Below are 20,257 nucleotides of genomic sequence, written 5' to 3' on the forward strand. Positions count from 1 at the left end.
GTCCCTTCCCTCTGCATTAGCCATTGGAATGACTGAACAGACAGATCTCGAGGTCTGCACAGAAACCAGTAACCTCCTCTCCAGCCAGTCTTTGGTAATGGGTTTTTGCTCCTTCGTCTCTTGCTCAGTTGCTAACATCAAGTTTTTGTTAAAGTTCTTGAAGGACTCCTCAGTGCCTGTAAAGCTCCAGTCAGTGCCTTCTTCCACATCACTAAGCACCACTGTGCTTAGTGGGGACCCTTTTCTTCCTCATCTGAAGGAGTCAGAAAACAAGCAGGTTTTCTCTCTGAGACTCTCTCAGTGTCATTCTGGGTCCTAATAAGGTATTGGGTTAGATTTCAGAAGAATTGTTTCATCCTTTGAGCAATTAGTACCTTTTAAAAATGCAGACATCTTCCAGACCCTGTCCCACATGTCCCCCTGAAATGCTTTGGTCAGGATGGCTCACCCGTCCTGGGTCATGTTCAGCTGCTCAGGCTGGCAGCAGAGAGAAAACACACTTAGGTGTATGGTTCAGACACTACCTTTTTATCAGAGCAAAATCTATGTGAAAATACCTCAGTTTTTAAAAAGTCAATCAGTGCATATGATGTCAGAATGTTTACTGTGTCTCTCCTAGGGACATTTTCTTGGCATCTCAGTCTGATCTAGGTGTGCCTTATTGTTCCAAAGGCACAGCTGTGTGAGTTTGATTTTGCCTGCAGAAAAAAAAGAAAAAAGCCCTATCTTCCAACGTCAGGGAACAATCTTCAACTTCCCTCTCAGTTCTCACCTTTGAATTTCTATGAAGCCTCAGACTTTAAAGTCTTTTGGCGGCTAAGTATAAAAGCACCATTTCCCAATCAGCCCCAGAGACTGACTTTCAGTATCTTTGAACTTGCCCTGAAGAACAAGGACCATTCAGAATTGGCCTCATCACTTGGACTTTTAAGCACGTTCATAGCCCAGAGCTAAAAGGGAGAAAAAAAGAGAGGGAAGAAAGGAAATTTTCACTGATTTTTCTCTTTGTGGATGCTTACGTGACCCTTTCCTGAAGGCTTTTGTGGGGGCGTTGCAGCAAAAGATAGTTTTGCCTCAGACAGCAATTCTGTTGAAATACAACAGGCTCATTCTCCTGGAGCTGAAATAAGCATTTCGACATTGATGTTTAAGGCTCCCTCAGAGCCTGATCTCAGGGAAGCAGGAAGCTACTATTTTTAGCTGGGAAAAATATCAACATAAGATGAAGAGAATCGGGTCATGGCCAAGATTCTACTGTTTCTTCAGATTACTCAAGGTTAAAAAGATATTTGCTGGGGCGCCTGGGTGGCTCAGTGGGTTAAAGCCTTTGCCTTCGGCTTGGGTCATGATCTCAGAGGGATGGAGCCCCACATCGGGCTCTCTGCTTGGCGGGGAGCCTGCTTCCCCCGCTCTCTCTGCCTGTGATCCCTCTAAAAAAAAAAAAAAAAAAAAAAGATACTTGCTAAGCAATAGGCGTAACCCTCTGGTCAGTTTTTGGGACATGATTATATACTCAAGTAATGTAACAAAGCCAGCAAATTCCAGTCAGGGTAGACATATCTATGAAGAACCTTCCTCTTGAGAACTACCTTCTTAATGTAGGAGGCTACAGCCCCTCCCTGCTACCTCCCTATCCCCCGTGAAGAGTGTTCAAGGTATGTGAGCCTGGGAGGCTCTGCTCCAAGCCTTGGGGTTTCTATGGCTATCAATTCTTCCCACAGTGGCCTGGCCCAGTCTTCCTGCTTATAGAGAAGTCCTCTCTTCTTGCTTTGGAGAGTGTCCCCCAACATGGCTCTGACAGTGATTCAGCCACCAATCTTTCCTTACCAGCCCATTTGAATTGCTGTTAAAGCACTTACAAATAGTCCATTCTCAATGATCAACACTCACAGAAGAAAGCAGAGCATTAAAACAGAAGACATGCCCAAACCTTCAAATTCCAAAACTTTTGCTTTTGAATAGCTATGCTTTCTACTGGCAGGGTATAATCTTTCTTACCATCAGCAAAAATCTCGACCAAGCAGCCTTTTCTCATAATATCTAGTTTTTGCTAGATATTATTACCATTTTTGCAGATGCAGATGTCAAAGCCAAAGAAGACCCTTAAAAAGGTTTACAGGGGTGCTGAGTTAGTTACAAGTAACAAAAAACTCAAAAAAGCTTAAGTGGGAAAGGGAATTTATGGATGAGAGGCAGTCGGGGTTCAGGAATGACAGACTTTGGGACTTAGTTGGGGTAATCAGGACTGCTATTGTCGTCATCATGTTTTGACTTATCTTTTTGTTAGCTTAAAACTCTCAATTCCATGTGATCACATGCAACTAGGTTCAAATGCAGTAAGCAAGAATGACAATCCTTCTGACAAACACCTCAGCAAAAATATCAAGATATCTCATAGACCCTTAGGATCATGTGCCCTTCCTAAGCCAATTATTGAGAAATGCAGTGGTCCATTTGGATAACCTTCATCACATGTCACAATGAGCTTGGGGTAGAATTATCTTCCCCAGAACCCTATGGACTGAGAAGAGATGAGCAGGTTTCTAAATGGAAATGTGGCTGTTTCCACAAGAAGCAGAATGGAAACCCAGTGTTTTGAAGAACACACAGGTCCACTATATGGACAGATACATCTAAGGAGCCATGCTCAGAAATGGTGCCAACTTCATGGCAGACACTGGACTAAGTCCGGGTGAAATGGAAAGAAGAGGCAGATAGGTGCCAAGATGAAGAAAGCAGAATCTTTGCCACTGAGGAACGCAGCATCTTAAATTTTGTTTAGGCCAGAAATAGCAAATTCATGGTTCAGGTGCCAACACTTCTGCCTCTTGTGCCCGTGGCAGACATCACTGGTGAGCCCTTCTTGTTGAACCTGGGTACGGTTTTAGAATTCTTCACTCACTGCACTCCAGGCAGCCATTACAAATCAACAGACACTGGCACCTGAGAAAATACTTTTTTGCGACCTTAGATTGATATTGAGTGACTTGGACCAAACGAACATTCACTATGGTTAGGTGAAGTGGGTTTGGTGGGAGCTAGAGTAGAATATAGCTGGTCAACAGCTGATCACCAGTTACCAGTTGTCTGGAAAACCCTAAAGCTGTGTGAGGATAATAGTAACTTGACTGTATTTCAAGGTTAGCAGATATCTAGCTTCCTTCAAATAGGTCGATGCATATCATGCTAATTCCTTTTCAAAGCATTTTAAATAATACTACATGAAAATAACGTGGATAACTAAGCTATTTTTTAATACACTTTTGTTGAGTGACATTTGTGTGGGATGTGCAGGGAGTTCTCATTTCACCTAACTATAGCAGAATTAATCTAGCTCTCTACTCTCAATATTTAGGAATCACATTCAGTTAGTCTGATTGGTGAGTCAAAGGCTAAATCTGTGATAGAGCGATACATAAAGCCAGGAAGAATACACTCCAACTCATGGTTGGAGGTATAAACACTTTGGAGGGGCAGACGTTTTCAGAGCTCTGAGGACAACCATGAAACCATGTTAACTGGAAGAATATGAAATGATAACCTTAAATATATCTTAAATGTTAGAGGTAAGCACTTTTCAACTCATCTAGACAAGAAAGCAAATTGACAAGCATTCATTGAGGTGTTACCATGTGCAAGTTATTCTTAAAGGCTTTGGAAGTTACAAAGAAGATAAATTTGTCTCTTTCCAAAGAAGAGGCAAGAAAAAATTGAAGACATAAGATTTACAAATATGAACTTAAAACATTTAAAAATAAACAGTAATTGAAGAGAGGTCAGTAGACAGTGAGTGGTAAATTAGCAAAGGAATTAGATTAATAATTATGGGAAATTTTTAGGATGGAGTGACTAGTTCAAACTAGAGAACGAGGAAACTCATTAAGTAAGGGGGAAATGACCTTAGTCCTAGGAGTCAGATTTGGGTTAGGAAAACAGTACTGGTGGGAAAAGCAACCTATATAAAAGCAAGATGAATGAAAGGAGCAGACTATATTTGGAAGAGAATGAACAAATAGACGTGTCTATCTATGGTTGATGTTTTGTGTAGAGGACTAGAATGGAGGGGAGGTTGTAAAAATATATTGGGACCACTTGTGAAGGCCTAACTGTAGGTTTTAGGGGGTAACCCAGTAAGCAATGAGGAGTCATGGAAGGTCTCTGAGAGACAGAGTGGCACTGGTCCAATCAAACTGTCTTGGGGATGAATAATTTGACATAGAAGTGGGGAATAAAAATGGAGGTTAACAGAAACCAGAGCTAAGAAGACTGGAAGGGAGGTTGTTCAATAGTATTAGGAAAGGTAAAAGGGTCCATTTTGGGTGTGTTCGTGGTAGAACTGTAATCAGTATCGTGAAATAAAAGCAAGATGTGGTCACTAACGAGATACTCTTTGTAGAGGAGGGAGGAGACATACAATTGAGATTTCAGTCTCAAGAGACTGGAATAATGGAGAAATCTGAAGAGAAAACCATTCTGGGGACAGATGGTAAACTTAGGCCTAGATGTGGAGGCTTAAGTGAAGGCCCCAGTGACCAAGTACAATGTCCAACACCTCACTGTGTTGATGGTCAGTCAAGTTTTGGCTGGAGCTTCAGGAGTCATCTGCACAGAGGAGATGCTTGAAATAATACTTCCCATGCAGTCTCAATAATTACCGTATCTGGTCAGTCTTGTTTCACCTACTCTGTCACTTATCCCCCCACCCCACCATTTATTTTCTTGGATGAGGGAATATGCTGGCTGCCTTTTCTTGACTCACTGAGGGTCAACCCTTTTCTTTCTAGCATAGAGCATATTGTTTAACATAAATTTGGGGTAAAAATGATGAAGGTGAGATTTAAGGAAGAAAAAACCATTATCTCCCTTTGGAATTTTTTGACTGTTTATAACTATCGCAAAATAAAGTAGTTGACATATCCTATTCTGGGGCCTTCCCCAGCTTCAGATCATGATGTCCCTAAGCTTAAGATGGTGTATGCATGTGGCATGAACTGCCACTTGGGAAACCCTCTGCTGGGGGCAGATAAGCATCCAGCCTTCTCCATTAACTCTGGTAGGAGTGTGTGACAGGCATCTTCTTGCTGACAGTCACTAAATCAGAATCGAAGTGTGGAAAATGGGCAGAACGAATAGTTCTGGTCTCTGCGGAAAGCAGGAGTCAGAGTTAATTGACCTCTGCTCATCCTCCTTTTCTCTTTTACCATCAGAGGTATCCAAAGCCATAAAGAGAGTGAGATCTGCTCACAGGAGGTCACCATCAGGACAGTGACAGGGTTACTGTGAAGTTTTCAGCAAGGCAGCAGAAACCTGGGTCTGCATCACAAGTCAGTTTTAATTTGTACTTCTTGCCAGGGTTTGTGCTCCAGAAAGATTAAAAGAGGATAAATTTATTAATTGGTCATCTTCATTTTCAATGTCTCTTTTCTTTTACCTTTTACAGAAGCATAACAAACATGAAGAAAAGTGTGGATGAATTTCCAAACTGAACACACCTGTGTCACCAGCACACAGGTCAGGAGGGAGCATGTCACCTGCCCCCAGGAGTGTCCCTGAGTCACTGCCCAGTCACCACTCAGGGGCAACTGTTCTCCTCACTCCTGGCAGCGTGCATCACCAGCAGTGCTTTTTACAATAAAATGGTGGTGAAAAGGACCTTTTTTTTCCAGGTCCCTTCCCCTCCCCACCTCTAAAAAGTAAGCTAACAATCCCAGCAGTGTGGGAAGTGATCAGGTAGCAAGCAACAGACATTGGTTAAGAGCATTGCTATGATCTCTTCCTGAATCCATGGTGGAGTTTCACCTTAGCGGCTGCCTTTCTATTCGTGACTACCCCCCAGGCAACTCCCTGCAGAAGACTGCCATCCCTGACTATAAAGAATGTATTCCTGATGCTTTGCAGCACTCCATAGAATATGCTGGAGTTATTCAATCCTCCATGCTTGATGGCAGAGGAGGAGACTTGGTGGGCTGAGCTGATTGTATGGCAGTCACGCAACCTGAGGACATTTGCTTCTGAGTTTCCCTAAGTCCCCCATCAGCAGATGCACAGCCAGCTTCTGTGTGGTTCAAGTTTCTACCCACAAGGAAATAAACACAGGTAGGGTAGACACATGGACAAACAGTTCTTGGTCTCTTTTCAGTCTAGGGTCCAAGGAGAAGGGCAAAAAGGAGTAGAGGTGATGAGTGAGGGTGTTGGGCAGTCACTGGCTTCTGTCTTCTCTTACCTTGTGTATAATACAGGAACATAATAGTATTCACCTCAGAGGGTTGAGATGAGACTCAAACATGACCATGCATGTGAAGTGCTGGGCAGAGTACATGGCGTATGGTGAATGTCCCATGAGCATGAGCTCTCACTGAGTCACAAGAATCATTCTTCCAATAAAGAATAAGGCATTTTAGGTAGTCAGGATGCAACACTTCACAGGCTTTGGAATACCTCAAACAGCTAATCAGAATTTAATTAGAGTGTTTCTATCCATACAAACCTCTGGGTCATGTTTCCAAAATTCGATTGTCATTTTACGGCACTAGTGTCTCAGAGGTACCACTCCCTGCACAAAGCTCTGAGACAATGGAGGACTCCACGTGGGCACAGATCTGCATTTTTAGGAATGGAAGACCCCCAAGGATGAGAAGAGGTTTTGGCCAAAATTATCAAGAAGAAAACCATGCTTTTCAAGTTTATAGTAAGAAGGGGAGACTGGATTGATTTTCCCTTTAGACCAGTTGTAAGTTAAAATGCAGCCTCTTGACCAGACTAGTCAAAGTTGCATTGTCTTTTGGGCACGGATCTGGAATTCCTTTGGTTCTCTAACAGTGCTGTGGCTGTCACAGAGCACTTCCCCTCATCTTCCTCCGGACCACTGGCCTGGTGTGTCCGCCCCCTCTCACTAATTGGCTGCTTGTGGCAAGTTTCCTTGGGGCTCTAAGTTTCCTTGTGCCCTGGGTCTCTCTTGAAAGCCCCGTGTCCACCATTTACTTGTGGTACAGAGTTGGGGGAGACTCTCATACTCTTTAAGCTTTTCTCTTCATCTTAATAAAGTGGGACTATTGACAGCACCACACTCAGGGGGGTGTAGTGAGTGAAAAGGTAATGCAAGTTGGTGGCCTCACACTGAGCCTGGTACTGAGGAGGCACTGGGGGAAGAGAAGCCACTGCAGTTGCTGTCAGCGGCATTACTGTCACCATCATCAATTCCCAAGCAAAGTCCTCACAACAGTCTCTCTCATGTGTCCCCAGTAGAGTTCTGTCCTGAATTCACGTCTTTAGGTCATGTGGTTTCCTCCTATGTTTCCATAAGCCCAGACCTCCACAATGTCGTCTACTCACTGACCTCAGAATCATCATGTCTCTTCTGCATCTGATCACCCAGATGAAAAATCAAAAACTCGATCAAATGCTCAGATGACCAACATATCAGGTACCAACTGCTTAGGCTGTTCTAAATATCTGGAGGATCGATGGGAATTTTTAGTCCTCATTTGGATGTCATGTGGCATGAGATGACACTGCCTTATCCTGGACAAGGCTGGGAAGAAACAAGCCACTTTTATAGAACCCATGTGTCACAGCTTATTGATACAAGTCATTTTGATGAATCAAAACAGTTTTAAAAATTATTTCTACCAAGAAATGGGTAAATCACCATATATCCTATGAGAGGAAAATTAGGAATGAGGTGAAAACCCCCCCCTCTCTTTTTAAGATTTTATTTGACACAGAGAGAGAGAGAGAGAGAGAATAAGAGGACAGAGGGAGAGGAGAAGGAGAAGAAGACACCCCACTGAGCAGGGAGCCTGTCATGGGACTTGATCCCAAGACTCTGAGATCATGACCTGAGCTAAAGGCAGATGCTTAATCAACTGAGCCACACATGTGCCCCTTGGTGAGACTATCTCTTGCATGTATTGCAGTATATAGTCTCATGAGGCTTTTTTAAAAATTTGAGGTATAACTTACATTCAATAAAATAAATCAATTTAAAGTATACAGTTTAATGAGTCTTAAAAGATATATGTCATCACCACATCAAGATACAGAAAATCTTTCCATCATCCCAGAAGAGTCCCTCAAGTGCCTTTGCAGTCAGTTCCATCTACCACACAGCCCCTTTCAGCCATTGACCTCCTTCTATCACTGTACTTCTACCCATTCTAGAATTTCATAGGAATGAAATCATATGATAGGTAGACTTCATTTCTGGCTTTTTTCTTTTAGCATATTTCTTTTTTTAAATTTTTTATTTTTTTATTAACATATAATGTATTATTAGCACCAGGGGTACAGGTCTGTGAATCGCCATGTTTACACACCTCATAGCACATACTTTCCCCAGTGTCCATAACCCTACCATCATCTCCCTACCCGCCTCCTCCTGGCAACCCTGTTTGTTTTATTAACAAAGTTATTAATTTGTTATTAAGTTATATTAAGAGTCTTTTATGGTTTGTCTCCCCCCCCCGATCCCATTTTGTTTCATTTATTCTTATCCTACCCCTCAAACCCCCCATGTTGCCTCTCAACTTCCTGATATCAGGGAGATCATATGATAATTGTCTTTCTCTGATTGACTTATTTCGCTAAGCATAATACCCTCTAGTTCCATCCACGTCCTCACAAATGGCAAGATTTCATTTCTTTTGATGGCTGCATAGTATTCCATTATAGATAGACCCCACATCTTCTTTATCCATTCTTCTGTTGATGGGACATCTAGGTTCTTTCCATAGTTTGGCTATTGTGGACATTGCTGCTATAAACATTTGGGTGCATGTGCCCCTTTGGTTCACCACATTTGTATCTTTAGGGTAAATACCCAGTAGTGCAATTGCTGGGTCGTAAGGTAGCTCTATTTTCAACTTTTTGAGGAACACCCATAGCACATTTCTTTTGATATTGAGTCATGTGGTTGCATGTATCAGTAGTTCATTCCTTTTTGTCATTGAGTGGTATATTGCACTATACCCCAGTCTGTTTTTCTATTTACCAGTTGGTGGACATTTGGGTGGTTTCTACTCTTTGGCTATTATGAACAATGCCGTTAAGAGAATTCATATATGAGTTTTTGCCCAGACATATGTTTTTATTTCACATGAGTAAGTATCTAGGAGGGAGGATGCTAGTTTGCAGAGTAAGTATATGTTTAACTTTGGATGAAACCGTCAGTCTGTTTTGCAAAGTGGCTGAACCATTTTATATTCTTACCAGCAGAGTTTGAGAGCTCCAGCTCTCCATTCTCAACCATATGGTTAATCTTCCTGATTTTAGCCATCCTGGTGGGTATATAGTTGTCTTGAGCTTTCAATTTTCATTTCCCAAATGACTTTGGTGTTAAATACCTTTTCACATGCTTAGAGGCCATTTCTACATCTTCTTTGGGGAAGGATCTCTTAAATATTTTTCCCATTTACTTTTATCAGCATGTTTGTCTTATTATTGTATAATAAGAGTTATTCACGTATTATAAATGTTCTTTAGTAGACATATGTCATGCAACTATTTTTTCCTGGTCTATTCCTTGCCTTTTCATTTTCTTAACAGTATCTTTTGAAGAGCAGAAGTTTTTAATTTTGATGAAGTTCAATTTATCACTTTATTTATTTTTATTTATTTGATAGACAGAGATCACAAGTAGGCAGAGAGGCAGGCAGAGAGAGAGAGAGAGAGGAGGAAGCAGGCTCCCCGCTGAGCAGAGAGCCCGATGCGGGGCTCGATCCCAGGTCCCTGAGATCATTACCTAAGAGGAAGGCAGTGGCTTTAACCCACTGAGCCACCAGGCGCCCCCAATTTATCACTTTAAAAAATAGACTGTATTTTTTTTATTCCACCTAAGAATCTGGTCCACCTAAAATCTGTATTCCACCTAAGAATCAAGGTCATATTTTCTCTCATGTTTTCTTGTAGAATTTTATGCTGTTTTTAACTTTTAGGCCTAAGATTACTTTGAGTGAATTATTTCCTAAGGTATGGCCAAGAATGAGATTCATTTATTTGTACTTGTTTTTTTTTTTATCCAGCACCATTTGCTAAAGACTACCTCTAAAGTACCTTGACATATCTAATAATTTTAAGAGCTAAAGTTTTCTTTTTTCAGTTATATCAGAATGTCTTCTTCTAAAGGATGTGACAAATTTTTGTGTACCATTTTTAAAAATTAGAAAAGTATTGAAAATGTACCCAAAGTACAATGAATAATTGTACAATACTGTTTATAATAGCAAAAACTGAAAACTAAATATCTACCAGTAGAAAGTAAGTTAAATAAACTATGGCACATTCATATAGTATAATATTGCAGCCCTAAGAACCCTAATGTTGATCTATATATATAAAAAGGGAAAGATATTCACAATATGCTTTAAAGGAACACATATGGATCACAACTAGAATGTCTTATATTCTAATTTGCAAAAATGGAAGCAATAAAAATTATAATCACTTATGTAGGTAGAGAAATGAAGAATATAGAATATCCTTTAATAATATTGTGTGTTCACACTTAGTATATATACTGATTTTAGCAACTTTTCTGGAGGAGGGAAGAGTCAGGGGGAGAGCAAGAGAGAGAATCGTAAGCAGGCTCAACACCCAGCACAGAGTCTGATGCAGGGCTCAATCCCATGACCCATAAGATCATGACTTGAGCTGAAACCAAGAGCTGGATGATTAACCAACTGAGCCACCCAGGCACCCCTTTATGTTTCTCTTTTCAATAATATAGATGACCTTTAAAATCAGGGAAAAACACTTCTTTACAACAAAGAATCATGTACTTGTTGTGCCAAATTTTAAGAATTCCTCATACATGTGGCTTCACATATCAATGTATGATAGTCTCACCTGGAATGCATTTAGGTAGAAACCTAGACACCAGCTGAAATCTGGTTTGCTCAAGCCAGAGAGACCCACAAAAGGCTTACTGAAGAAAAGGAGGCATTTGAAGCTTCATTTCCATTAAAATGCAAATTGGAATTAAGGTTACCCATCTGGTGATGCATCTCATTTTCCCCCAATGCTCTTTCTAACCAAATAAGAGCTAATTTCTATTTTTGAATTCTTTAATGATGTAACTGCTCACAGTTATAAGAATATGTAATACACTCTATTTTTCTATCAATAGCCCAGATAGATGCATCTGATCACTCACATGGCCATATGGTGTGATGAGACACGAATCTACTTTTAAAAGTTTTATTTTCCCAGAATATATTCTGCCTTCAGCTGCATGTACATCATCACTCAGCTTTTTGGAGGTGTCTCTCAGAACTTTGGCTAAAGCCAGAACAAAGCTAGACTGGAATGTTCCATGAAGATAAGGTTCTGTATCACCTAGCACTATGCCAGAGTCCCAGCAGCCACAATAAAATGCCTATTGAGAATATGAACTGGAGAAGAACAGGGCTCTTGATTTAAGAACCAGGGTCATGCGTATACTGATGATCAAAGAAAAAATGTCTTAACTTTGGGGGTCCTTTTATGATGTGAAAACTAGAATCCTTAGCATTATCTTTTTTTTTTTTTTTAAGATTTTATTTATTTATTTGACAGAGAGAGATCACAAGTAGGCAGAGAGGCTGGCAGAGAGAGAGGGGGAGGAAGCAGGCTCCCTGCCAAGCAGAGAGCCCGATGCGGGACTCGATCCCAGGACACTGAGATCATGACCTGAGCCGAAGGCAGAGGCTTAACCCACTGAGCCACCCAGGCGCCCCAGCATTATCTTATTTACCACATGACAAACCTATGTCTCCTGTTTTTTCCCCCAAGTACATCCATCCATCTATCTATCTATCTATCTATCATCTGTCTATCTAACATTGAGGTTAGTATTTCCTCCTGGTTTTCTGAATGTGAGGAAACTGACACCTGGGTAGATAGTATCCCTGGGTTAGGAAAGGAAATGGCAAGACATAAGAGTAATGGGTAAGCTGCAGCCAAATTATGGATGGTTTCAGGTGTCAGGCTGAGGAATTTTACCAAGCAGTGGGGAATTAACAAAGGACTTTTGCTGAAGGCAGATGCAAACAAGACTGTGTTTGTAACGATTAATCTAACTAGTATATTGGATGAATTGAAATGGAGGAATGTTGCAGGGAGATGGACCAGTGAGGTGGGAGTATATTGCAATAGATCAGAGGAAAGATCACATGAGCCTGAGCTAAGAAAGGTGAGCTCACTAGCTATTGGAGAATTAAAATCAGTGGTTCTTGGGGGCTGATAACATGCAGAGGATGACGGAGAAGGAAGAGTCACTGATCAGCCAAGAGGGAATAAGCCAGAAAAGGAGCATGTCTGGGAAATGCACAGTGGTTTCAGCTTGGAACATGTGTTAATTTATCAGGGCTGCCATAACAAAATATCACCCAGGACGTGGCTTTAACAACAATTTTTTTTCCTGACAATTCTTCAAGCCTTAAGTCCAAGATCACAGTGTTGGGCAGGTTTGGTTTCTCCCGAGGCCTCTCTGCTTGGCTTGTAGATGGCTGCCTTCCATCTGTGTCCTCACCTGGTCTCTCCTCTGTGAGTGTGCCCCTGGTATCTCTGTGTGTGTCCCAGTTTTCTCATCTTCTAAGGACACCAGAGTTAGATTGGATTAGGGCTCATCCTAATGGCCTCATTTTAAGTCAATCACTTCTTTAAAGCCTATGTCCCAACGCAGTCACATTTTGAGGTTGGGCTCCAACCTAAGAAATTTGGGAGGAGAACTCAGTCCATAATAGGACATGAAGTTTGAAGTGCCTGTGGATATTCCAGAGAAACTGTCTAGTAGATGGTTTGTAGTATCAACTGGAGCTCAAGGTAGAGGTCAAGGCTGGGGCCATAGAGGTGAGCAACATGAACCAAGATAGGAGCTGAGTTCAGGGGAGAAGATGAGAAGAGCTTGTTCTGCCGGTGATGGTAACAGAGATAATCATAAAGTAGCAATAGCTGCCGAATAGTACATTTTCCATATATTAGCACTGGGCTAGTTCTTCTGCATGCCTGGAACAACAATTCTGTAGGAGAGTGATTATTGTTGTTATCACTTCCCCTCATTTTACAGAAGACAAAGCTGAATCCTGGAAAGGTGAAGTGCTTTTCTAAGATTTGCGAGCTATAAGTAGTAAAACCAGAATAGAAACTTCAAGCAGGTCTGAATCTAAAGATGTGTGCCTGACTGTCTCCAGGGAGGGCAAGTAGAAGGGAAAGAGAAGCAAGTCAGGGGGCAGAATCAATATTTAAAGATTTTTTTTTTTTATTTGACAGAGAGAGATCACAAGTAGGAAGAGAGGCAGGCAGAGAGAGAGGAAGGGAAGCAGGCCCCCTGCGGAGCAGAGAGCCTGATGTGGGACTCGATCCCAGGACCCTGAGATTGTGACCTGAGCCAAAGGCAGTGGCTTAACCCACTGAGCCACCCAGGCACCCCCCCAGAATCAATATTTAGAAGCAAGGCAGAGGGAGAGGGAAAGGCTGTTCAGAAGACAGAGTAGCCAGGCAGAAATGGTGAGCTCAGAGACAATTTGGTTGTTGGGGCATAGACAATAAGGCCAAATGTGGCAGCAAGATGAGAAACAAAAGTATGCTGAGGGTGGGGACAGGGAGGTCGCCGGTAACCTTTGTGAGAGCTGGTTTTCTGGAGCGTTGGAGGCAGATGACAGATGGCCGTGTGTTGAGGAGAGAATGGGAAGTGAGAAGAGGAGGTGGCAAGCCTCGTCATCATGGGAAGGAACAGGAGAGAAAGTGCTCTGGTGGGAAGGGAAAGCGGAATCAAGATAAAGTTGTTTTTAGAATGGGACAGAGAGATTGCAAAACCTTGGGAGGCTGAGAGGGGGGAAGCATCCTTTGAAGATAGGAGAGAAGAAATACTTTAATGAGCAAGGCTCCGGAAGAAGTTGGGCTGGTAGGAATGGCTTAAGTTTGAAAATGGCTTTAAAAAGCAACAGGGACTCTTCCTCTGAGACAAGAGGGGTTAATTAAGGATGGGTGATGACATGGAGCCCCAAGGTTGGCTAAGTTAGAATGAGACAAGCCAAAATACAATAACTAGAATAGAAGCTGAAGAAAGTTACCAGCACAAAAGATGAGTTCCTAAGCTGCAAGCTGTATTAATGGAGAAGAGGTGCTCTTTTCTCCGTCTATGTCTTGGGCTAATTCTGAAACTAGGGCAAAGCTGAAGCAGAGAGTGGACTGAAAGTGCTTTTGTTGAAAGAATTATTGGCCTAGGATCAATAAATATTTGCATGTAGACACTGAGAAACATTTCCAATGAGCTAATATTGATAGAATGGCCTTTCTGTGCAAAGCATGTTAAATTCTTGGGAGAGTGATTTTATATAGGTTTCCCCAGCTTGGCTTCCTGTGTAAATTAATCCCGTTTTAGCCTCTGACATAACACAGAAGCAAATGTGGAACCTGGATTAGTTAGGAATGGTTCCATGCTGGTCCCTGGTCTTCTCAACACTGTCTTAACAGATATTTATAATTTGTCAGGGTTGGCAAACCCTATAGTAAAGGGACTCCACCTCTAGCAATCTGGCTTGGCAACATGAGAGCCAATTAATTAGGAGGTGATTTAATGACCTGCTTTTAAATCATCCACATGATGTAACAGAGGATTCTGGGCTTTTCAAAGTGATAGGTGTTGTCTGGGGTAAATGCAGGTATGAGTATTTAACCGTGTGGGAGTGAGGAGGACGCAGATCTCAGCTGTTCTATGGCCTTTTCCCAGGCTCCCACAAGAGCAGTCACTAGTGGTTGGAGCATTGTTCTGGTCATGTTTGGGTGCTTGCTTTGTGGGCAACGAGAATGGCCTATTTCTTCCAAGGAAGTCTCCTGCTGGTGTGGGATGAGATTGGCTTCAGTGTCCAGGTCTATATGAAGTGGATGTTGAGATGGTGAATCAGAGGAAGGTTTGTACAGATGTCACAAAGTCGTGTGGACCACATAAAAAACCAAAAGGGAGTCTGGCTAAGGCTGTCACGATTTTCCCCAGCGGCTGGCAATAGCTCACTGGCATTTGCTTCCTTGAGGGCATCTGAGAGTTGGCTTCTTAAGTACTTAGAAGCAAATTAGTGCTGTGGAACTTGGCTCAAGGATTCCTGGGTCTGGCATTCCAACCTGCACCATAATTAACCCAGGGAAGACTTGACAGCCAAAACCTGAGCTTCCAGAGAAAACGTCAGACATATTTCCCTCATCTTTCAGTCTCCACACACCTTTGGCAATTTTAAGTAGGCATTTGTTTTAAAAGGACAAATGATACAACATGAATTTCAAGAAAATTCAGCATGGTTCCTCTGGGAGGTAGTGGGGAATGCAGGTACCTAGAGAAATATTCTCCAAAATAAGATCCTTCAAGGTCAGTTATGGAATATACAATACACAGTTTAAAAGGAAAGTTCTGCTTTTTTAAAGGAAAGACCAGCGATATTTAGAGGCCATGATTCTCGCCCCGGTGAAAAGGAAGAAGAAACCAATTGCAAGCCCCTGTGACCCTTTGTTCCTGAATAGCCCAGGCTTGAACAGAGGAGGAGCCCTGTCTGGGTTTGCTGAATGAATGAACTTCTCTCTCTTTCTCCCTTTCCTAATCACCAGTCCACCAGGTTGTCTGCACTGACTACTTGGCACATATTTTTGAAATGCCTTACATTAACAAACACAGGTTCAATATATCTGAAAGGCATTTAAATGAAAATTAAAACCTTAGAGTCAATTAATATAGGGTGGGATAAGGTGGTGGCATCAGAGAGATAGTTACACCAGAAACTTAAGACTAAGGAATGCTACTAATATTGAATGCAAAACACAACTGAGTCACCTATCAGTCAAATTAAAAAAAAAAAAAAAGATGGATTCATGAGATCTTATTTTTAAGAAGTGTGCCATTTCACAAAGAGAAACATTTTCCAAGTACCAAGAGGAATTTGGTATAAGAATTATTATGTAACAACCAGCTATAAATATGGCTATTTTTTACTTTGCTTCTTAGTAAAAATGCTGAATATGCTCTTAGGTTACAGTGATGTGAAGGAGCTTTAAAGGAAATTTAGTGGTAAAGTCTGATCTTTCAGGAGTGACTGGCATTCCTTTAGGTGACATTTCTTCCAGGTATTAACTTGGGATGGCAGGGAGGACTAAGCCCCCAATGAACAGAGAGCACAACTAAGGACGCTAACTTCATCCCAATATGAGTTTGTGTACATGTGGGGGGTGGGCAACAATTTGAGCTGTTCAACTGGTATCTTGAAATACTACTTGTTAAAACAAGCATGGATATATTATGATATATGGTATATAACAACAACAACAACAGAGTCACAGTAGTATTTGTATGATGAAATCCCTACAGAAATTTCTTTACTTAACAGGACAAGTCAGGCTACACCCCCAGAACTTCTGATAATTATATTCATTCTCTGCTGACATTGGTACTGATTGGAAGGCAGAATCTGAAAACTCTCTCAAATATGTTTTTTCATTTTGCTTTGTTTTGTTTTTACCTGAACTGTTAATAGGAACTATAAGGTCGACAACTCAAAATTAGAGGACCCCCAACTTGAAAAGCAGACATTGTACACTGAGAAAGGATCCCCAAGTCCTTTGTCCCAAGCAGACAGGCAGGAAAGATGAGATCTTGTTGTTAAATGGATGCAGCCCTCATCATTGCTCCTAAGCAAAGAAGCTTTATTCTAACCAATGCACAGATGCTGGCAAACCGAAGCATGCCTAGATTGGGAAACAGATAAGCTGTGACTTACAGTCACTATTCTAGTTTAAAATCTATGTGATTCTGTGAAGGGTTTTGAATTTGCCTATAATAGTCTTTGCTGTCATTTTAATCTTCACACTAAAAATGGGGCTTTACATTTAATTACTTTGAGCCATGGCCAGGGTTGAAGAACAGAATAGGGTTTCAAGCAGGGCAGAGATTCCCTCTGTTTGGTATGGGAACATTCCATTTAAATCCAGGGATGTGGGAGCAGCAGATTCTGCTGCTTTTCATTATGGGAGTAGTCCCACACTTTCACAACTCTTTGGTTCAGACTGTTACTGGGTGTCCCTGCCCCAGACTTGCTATTGGTAAGATCCTTGGAAAATGCCCATTCCATATGCAAAACTCCCCAACGATTTCCCCTCACACACTTGGAATAAAATCTACAGGCTTGTCCATGGTCCACAAGGCCCCACGGGGTCTGGCTCATGGCCGCCTCTCTCCTCCCTTTGCCACCCACTCCCAGTTGGCTCCTCTTCAGCCACAGTGGCCAACAGCTCCTCAGATGAGCCAAGTTTCCTCCCTCTCTGGCTCAGCTTTCTATCCGGAGCACTCTTCCCAGCTATCAACATTTCTCCATCCCTCACCTACAAGTACTGACTCAATTTTCACTTCCTCACTGTATCTTTCCTGACTGCCTATCTCTTCCACCTCACCAAGACTTGCTTTCTCCTTCAAGGCACTGTCACTAACATATAATCCATCCGTTTGATGATTTGATTCATTGCCTATCTCTTCCCACTAGAATGTAAACTCCCCAAGGGTAGGAAACTCTTCTGTTGGGTTCATCTTTATGCTCTCATTATTTAGACAAGTACCCGATCCAGAGTAGGTGCCAATAATTTATTTGGGAAAAAATAAGTCACTACCTCCTATCCTCATTCATCTATGGATGATAAAAGGCAATAATAATCTGTGGGTTTTTCTCAACTATATTGAAGTCATGGGTAATGTCAATTAGAATATGAGGTCAAAATTAAAATAATGAGGATAATTATGTGACTCTGAGATAATTTCTTCTAAAAGCAAAGGCAGAGCTTGTACCTCCTCAGCTCTAACAATTAGATATCTCCACTGGACTCTCAAATTTTAAAAATTACTCAAGGGCCCTCATTAGCATCTAAAATATTGTGACTTGCCCAAGGTCATAGCAAGTTATTGGCAAGTTATTGGCAATGTGTTTGGACTGGAATCCTGGGTGTCGTGCCTCCCATGTTGGTGCTCTGGAGTGGGATATGAACAGTTTCCCATGGAGTCTACTCACAAGCCAGCTCTGACCATGTTATTTTCTTAGAGGCCAATAGATAGAGTTGTTATTTACTAAGCATGTACCACGTCTGTGTTGAGGGTTTTCCTAAATGTGTTAAGATTCTTAAAACAGCCTTTGGGATGGGCACCGTTACCCTCATTTTACTAAAGAAAAGGGGTACAAAGAGTTTGAGTAACTTGCTCAAAAGCTCATGACTAGTGAGTGTGAGAGTTAGGATTTTCACCCATGTTTTCCTGCTTCAAAGACTATGTTCTTTGTCATACCTTACTGCCATGACACCCGGTGCCTTGTCTTGACTCATCTACTAAGAGACTGTGACCTGGAGTGGTGATCATTTAAAATTATTTCAATGATGGAACCTGTCCCCTAAGTAGGCTGGTTACAGAGAGCACTGCCTCTTCAATCCACTGCTTTCTAAACCCCAGGGAGGTCAGGAGACAATGTAGAAAAAAGGTGCCTGGCAAGGTGGGAGAGCTCCTTTAGAGCAGGATGAACTCTTCAGCTCAAGTTATTTCTACAGTCACCCAAATCCCCTTAATTTTCCACAGCTTTTCTACCTCCTTCCTTTGTTCATCCTCCTCTTTTACACACACTATATATTATTTATGTCACAATGATCTGGAAGTCTTTCTAAGAATCACATTTTCTGGCTATTTTTAAGGACTACATGATCTTCTCTTTCACACAAGTTGCCTCTCTGAGGATTGGCAGATGGAGAACATTTCAAGCAGTGGTCACAAATGTTTAGAATCTATAAAGGTCATATCTATTGCCTAATGAATATTTGGTTTCTGATAATGGACTTGTGACAAACACCTATCATTTAAATACTAATTACTATGATTTATATTGAATTCTCATTGGCTGCCTCACCAGTTGATGTTCCAGAAAGTCCCTGCTGAGTGAAAGACACAGAATCATGTCTGGCATTGAGATGTAAAAAGGAAAACAGTACACTTTGTTCTTTTGGCGCGTTCCCATTTAACTGACAAATCTGTTGAGCTGGAGAAGCTTTGTTTAAGTAAGGAATAAGGAATGATTTAGTTCCTGTGACAATCTAAATATGTTATTTCCAAGATGGGCCAGGAGGGAGATGTCTGACCTCTTTTTTCTAAAGGGAAGAACTTTATGAGAAGAAAAAGTTTTTAATTCCAGTGTCACTATTCATTATTATTATTGCTGTTGTAAGTAACAATAAAAAAAAGTATAGCTTACATCACACATATAACCAATATTCTAAATGCTTGTCCGAATTACCTTATTTAATCATTGCAACAATTCTATGATGTATTATCATTAGTTATTATTAGTCATCTCTATTTTATAAAGTGAGAAGACCAAGGCATTGATTGTGGATCAGTCAGGGTCCTGGCAGGCAGCAGAACCAAATTCAGATGGTTCCAATAAGGAACATTTAATAAAAAGACTTATTTCAGGGGTGGAGCAAGGATAAGAGAACCAACAAAGGCGGATGTGGCACTGAAGACTGCAGCCTCCGTAAACTATTACCACCTCTAGTGCTGAAAGGGCGAGAGGAGGAGACAGGGAACACTAGCATGTGGAGGAGGGCTTTGTGGTGGGAGCTGATGTCACAGACGCATGCTGTGACAGCCAGAAATGGGCCATCACATCAAGGAGGAAGTAGGGAGGAGTGCCTCAAACTCTCTCTCTTCTTTCCCAGATCTCTCGTCCATGCCTTGTGCTGATGAGATCCCATGGGAAGCCAGAGGGCAAGGGAGGAGGAGGAGGAGGATGGTTTGCCGATCAGATCTCCTGGGCACAAACAACTTAGAGGATGAGGAAAATGAATTGAGGGTTGGACACCCTGAAGCAGAATAGACCCTACCTAAAATTCGGTTTGAATGTTAAGACTAATGATTCCACATATATACTAAGAGGGTATGAAAAGGGTTAACTCATGTAAGGAGGCTTTCTGGGAGAGCATGGGTGTCCCAAGCAGGTCCAAAAATGGCTTGAGAGAGCAGAGAAAGGAGATGAGCATGGTATTTTTATGGTTTGGTGGTGGGGCCAGAGTGAGGGCCCCCATGCATAGTTTAAATTTCCAGCCAGTCCCACAGAAGACAGCACCCAGGCTTTCTGATCATCTTGCCCAAATGTAGGGCAGAAGGAGAAGAGGGAGGGGTGGAGTTTTAAAAAGTTCAGATTCTTTGTTATAAGGCATCAGAATTGATTAAACAACAGAGAGAAACTCAGTGTTGGGCCCTAAATCCCTTAAC

Source organism: Neovison vison, chromosome 1 (assembly GCF_020171115.1).
Source record: "Neovison vison isolate M4711 chromosome 1, ASM_NN_V1, whole genome shotgun sequence".
In the NCBI taxonomy this organism is placed as follows: Eukaryota; Metazoa; Chordata; class Mammalia; order Carnivora; family Mustelidae; genus Neogale; species Neogale vison.